Raw genomic sequence first — 6,000 nt, 5'->3', positions numbered from 1 at the left:
ACGATGCCGTAGCAGGCTGCGAAACTTTAGATTACCAGTGATACGTACCGTCGACTACGGCGAACACTTGGTAACGGTAACTATGAAGGTTTGGTATAACTGCAGGTATAGTCACGTGTTTCTGAAAATAGAGAGAGTGCATTAGCGTCTAGCTACCTGATAAGGTTCCGGCTGTTATCAGCTGTGATAATGGATTCCCCTGGAAAATTCCACGCTGCGCAACTAGCGGTACCTGTGAATGGATGAGGTGCTGCAGTCTCCTCGCCTTACTTGTTACTCTGGATGTTATTCGTTGGAACTGTTAGGCTACAAATTCACACACTTTACACACACACACGCACACACACACATCACTCAACAGAATATTTACCTTGGTTGTAAACATAGTTGTTGTTGTGGTCTTCAGTCCAGAGACTGGTTTGATGCAGCTGTCCATGCATACAGTAAAGCTGCATGACCTTGGGAAAGATTACGGCTGCGGGTTCCCCTTGCTTTCAGCCGTTCGCAGTACTAGCACAGCAAGGCCGTTTTGGTTATTGTTACAAGGCCAGATCAGTCAATCATCCAGACTGTTGCCCCAGCAACTACTGAAAAGGCTGCTGCCCCTCTTCAGGAACCACACGTTTGTCCGGCCTCTCAAAAGATACCTCTCCGTTGTGGTTGCACCTAGGGTACGGCTATCTGTATCGCTGAGGCACGCAAGCCTCCCCACCAACGGCAAGGTCCATGGTTCGTGGAGAGGGGGTGTAAGTAGGCTGTTTAGGTTTTTATGTTGGTAGCGCCACATATCGCTCTGTATGGAAATCACTGACTGTGCAGTGTGCAGTCTGTGGCTGGTTTGGATTGTTGTAATTTTTGCTATTGTAGTGTTATTATATTATATATATTATGAACTTTGAACACTGTTAAGGTAAATACATTGTTTGTTCTCTACCAAAATCTTTCATTTGCTAACTATGCCTATCAGTAGTTAGTGCCTTCAGTAGTATGAATCTTTTATTTAGCTGGCAGTATTGGCGCTCGCTGTATTGCAATAGTTCGAGTAACGAAGATTTTTTTGAGGTAAGTGATTCATGAAAGGTATAAGTTATTGTTAGTCACGGCCATTCTTTTGTGGGGATTATTGAAAGTCATATTCCGTTCGGCTAAAAATATTGTGTATCAGTTTAGTGTTGATCACAATAATAAGCTCTACGGCGAGCCTTGCTGTTTGGAAGGTAGGAGACGAGGTACTGGCAGCTGTGAGGACGGGGCGTGAGTTGTCCTTGGGTAGCTCATTTGGTATAGCACTTGCCCGCAAAAGGCAAAGGTCCAGAGTTCGAGTCTGGGTCCGGCACACAGTTTTAATCTGCCAGGAAGTTTCAAATCAGTGCACACTCCACTACAGAGTGAAAATCTCATTCTGGAAACATCCCCCAGGCTGTGGCTAAGCCATGTCTCCGCAGTGTCTAGTAAGATCATCCGAAGACCAGTATCAGTTGCAAAGCCATTTAGAAAAGATTGCTCTATGGTGTGGCAGGTGGCAGTTGACGCTAAATAACGAAAAGTGTGAGGTGATCCACATGAGTTCCAAAAGGAATCCGTTGGAATTCGATTACTCGATGAATAGTACAATTCTCAAGGCTGTCAATTCAACTAAGTACCTGGGTGTAAAAATTACGAACAACTTCAGTTGGATAGACCACATAGATAATATTGTGGGGAAGGCGGGCCAAAGGTTGCGTTTCATTGGCAGGACACTTAGAAGATGCAACAAGTCTACTAAAGAGACAGCTTACACTACCCTCGTTCGTCCTCTGTTAGAATATTGCTACGTGGTGTGGCATCCTTACCAGGTGGGATTGACGGAGGACATCGAAAGGGTGCAAAATAGGGCAGCTCGTTTTGTATTATCACGTAATAGGGGAGAGAGTGTGGCAGATATGATACGCGATTTGGGATGGAAGTCATTAAAGCAAAGACGTTTGTCGTCGCGGCGAGATCTATTTACGAAATTTCAGTCACCAACTTTCTCTTCCGAATACGAAAATATTTTGTTGAGTCCGGCCTACATAGGTAGGAATGATCATCAAAATAAAATAAGAGAAATCAGAGCTCGAACAGAAAGGTTTATGTGTTCGTTTTTACCGCGCGCTGTTCTGGAGTGGAATGGTAGGGAGGTAGTATGATTGTGGTTCGATGAACCCTCTGCCAAGCACTTAAATGTGAATTGCAGAGTAATCATGTAGATGTAGATGTAGATATCCTTTCATTCAGGGGTGCTAGTTCTGCAAGGCTCGCAGGAGTGATTCTGTAAAGTTTTGAAGGTAGGAGACGAGGTACTGGCAGAAGTAAAGCTGTGAGGACGGGGCGTGAGTCGTGCTTGGGTAGCTCAGTTGGTAGAGCGAAAGGCAAAGGTTCCGAGTTCGAGTCTCAGTCCGGCACACAGTTTTAATCCGCCAGGAAGTCTCAAACACTCTGCATGTTTTATGGTCTGGGGAATGTTTTTGTAGCATTATCTGGGTGATCTCGACATTCTACAATGCACAATAAATCAACGCAAGGATGCATCCATCTTTGGGGACCATGTCCACTCCTACATGCTATTGGTTTTTCCCTGGCATGATGGCATCTACGAGCAGGACAGAGCAATGAGTCACACAGCTCGTAGTGTACATTTGTGGTGCGAAGAGCACCAAGATGAGCTTACCGTACTCCCCTGGTCACCAAACACACGGAGCTAAGCCCTGTCCAAAGTCTGTGGGACAGCCTCGAAGGAACTTTCCGCAACATGCATGTATACAGCACATTTCCATCCTAGTCATCTCGGGATAGATCAAAAACTTAAAAAGCGAAGTGTTGAGACTGTCAGTTCAATAAAAAAAAAACTGTTGATTCGTGTGCCGAATTAAATTGCCTACTGTTTCGATGTTTCTTGTGCAACACGTGTTTCTAATGCTGTGTGTATGGTGTAGTATACAGGACATAAAATCCCGTCTGAGGTCTGCGATCATTTTTATGTTACTAATTGACAACCAATACTGTACAATCGCAATAAACCCATGAGACGTTCAATTGACTCATTTATTAGAACTGGTTAAGGCGCTCAGTCCGGAACCGCGTGACTGCTACGGTCGCAGGTTCGAATCCTGCCTCGGGCATGGATGTGTGTGATGTCCTTAGGTTAGGTTTAAGTAGTTCTAAGTTCTAGGGGACTGATGGCCACAGATGTTAAGTCCCATAGTGCTCAGAGCCATTTGAACCATTTATTAGAACATCTTACGCGTTTCGGGATTACAGTCATATTCAGACATCACAAACTTCAGCTCCTTCCTAACCAACCAGGCGTACAACTTTGACAACTGAAAGAAAGTGTCCACTAACATATGACTATAACTGCGACACAAGCAGTTTTGAAGCAGAGTGTATGGTATAGTGTTTTTGCCAGCATAAATCTTAGAACCTTCCTCTGTCCGGCGACATCCGTAAAGCGTTCACGTCTTTCATAGTTTGTAATAAACAACCGAAATCTGTTTATCCTTTTTTAGTTATTCTGTTCTGTGTGGAAGTCATACACTGAAGAGCCAAAGGTACACCTGCCTAATATCGTGTAGGCACACAAGACCACGCAGAAGTACCAGAACACGACGTGGCATGGACTCGACTAATGTTTGAAGTAGTACTGGAGGAAATTGACACCATAAATCCCCCAGGGCTTCCCATAAATCCGTAAGAGTACGAGGGGGTGGAGATCTCTTCAGAACAGCACGTTGCAATGCATCCCTGAATTGCTTAATAATTTTCACGTCTGGGGAATTTGGTGGCCAGCGGAAGTGTTTAAACTTAGAAGAGTGTTCCTGGAGCCACTCTGTAGCAATTCTGGGCTTGTGCGATGTCGCATTGTCCTGCTGGAATTTCCCAATGAACGTGAATTGATGCCGGTAATCAGACAATATGCTTCGTACGTGTCACTTGAAAAAGTCGTACCTATACGTATCAGGGTTCCCATATCACTCCTACTTGTAATGGTTCTTTATTTACGTGACCATTACGCCACTCCAACTCCAGCTCTCGATACCAGTAATATCGTACTACTTTTCTGCGCAGTAACAGACCTATTATGTGACAATATTCACATTTGGCTTTGTTAACGTATAGGTACTCCGATGTATCGATATATTACAGTGATATGGTTCTTGTGTGTATTCATTTCTGTGAGACTGTCATAATCTTTGACTTACTTGTAACCGTTTTGGCGCGAATGCGCACAGGGCAGTCTTTGTTTCACTTTGCAGAAGTTACGTTGTTATTACGCTTTGCAAAAGAACAGTCAAGTCTCGTGTTTGGTTAAAGTGGAAATTAAATATATGAAGATTGATGCAAAACTGTTTTCTTGATGATGTGACAATTAAGAAGAAGTATATGTGAATTTACAAGAAGTTTAACAAAAATGTGGATCGTGAACACCAAGTTAAAAATTACTTCTACCATACCATTGTTCTGATCTGGGATTGTCTGATCATTAAGAATTTCCTGAAAAACGCATTTTAATTCTTCAAATATTGCTAAAATACAGATCTGGACCTTCTAGCAGTCAAAGTGGAATCACCCTAGAATCAGCAACATGAGCCATAACAACTTCTACGAAATTTACCTGGGTATCCATTCAAGATAAGTGCCAAAATTAATGACTTTTTTACAGTGACTTCATTATTTCCATTCTGACGATGCCATCCATTCAATAACTTTGTAGTTGCCCGATAAAGCGAACGTTATCAATCTGATTTCTTACCCACTTTGCAAGTGGTGGTATTGTTAGAAACTGCACACGCCCCACACAGTGAGTTTTGACACCTCAGTGTATGTGGAGTCTGGAGCGACAATGGAAAATTTGTACCAATGCTGAGATTCGAACCCGGGTCTACTGTTCACATCACAGATGCACTGACCTTGGCACAGCGCATATGTTTTTAAACATATGTATTGTTAAAGCAAACACGGAAAAAATAGCTTCAACTCCAAGATGATTTTTGGCATAGTGCCTTTGCACAGCTACATGGCCGGCCGCTGTGGCCGAGTAGTACTAGGCGCTTCTGTCTGGAACCGCGCGACAGCTACGGTCGCAGGTTCGAATCCTGCCTCGGGAATGGATGTGTGTGATGTCCTTAGGTTAGTTAGGTTTAAGTGGTTCTAGAGGACTGATGACCTCAGATGTTAAGTCCTATAGTGCTCAGAGCTATTTGAACCATTTTTGAACAGCTACATGGAATACCCAACCTATCAGGCCCCTTCCTCAGTCGAAATTCCCATTCACGCCTCAGCTCACATCCTACACCCAAACAGCGTTTCAGAGGATCTCCTACTGTATTGCAATAGCAACTAAGCATCGAATGCAGCGAGGTGTCCTGTCTGAAACGCAGACATATATGCTTTAATCAAATGAAACTACTTGGCTCCAGGGACCTTTTCTGCAGTGTGTATATGCAGACTGAAGCGACTAATGAAAATTTGTACCAAGGCCAGTATGTGAACCCAGGTCTCCTGCTCATTAGACAGATGCACTAACCACTACACCACACTGGCACAGCGACTTTGTAAAACTCCCTGGCATTTCTCCATCCTCAATCCAAATTTCCATTTACAGCTCAGCCCTCTGAATGTTCCCCCTAGGGAGGCGTTCTAGGGTAGTCCAAATGCTGTGCCAGGTCGCCGTAGTTTGGTGATCGCATCTGCTCAGTGAACAGGAGACCTGGGTTCGAATTACGAGCTGGCCATCATAGAAGTCTGAGACTTGAAATAGTCTCTGGAACCGTATGGTTTCATTCACAGCTCTATTGCTAAATGTGCATGGAACTCGAGAGCTTAAGCTAGCGATGTGGCGCAATACGTAGCACACTGTAGTCGTGCTAGGGAGGTGGCCTGTTCAGATCCCCTTCCGGACATCGAGATTTCAATTTTCCGTGATTTCTCCAAATCGGTCCAGGCAGAAGGGCGGCACACATCCGATTTCGTCTGTCATCC

Source organism: Schistocerca gregaria, chromosome 10, assembly GCF_023897955.1.
Source record: "Schistocerca gregaria isolate iqSchGreg1 chromosome 10, iqSchGreg1.2, whole genome shotgun sequence".
Lineage (NCBI taxonomy): Eukaryota > Metazoa > Arthropoda > Insecta > Orthoptera > Acrididae > Schistocerca > Schistocerca gregaria.
Note: the sequence above shows the minus strand (reverse complement) of the source record.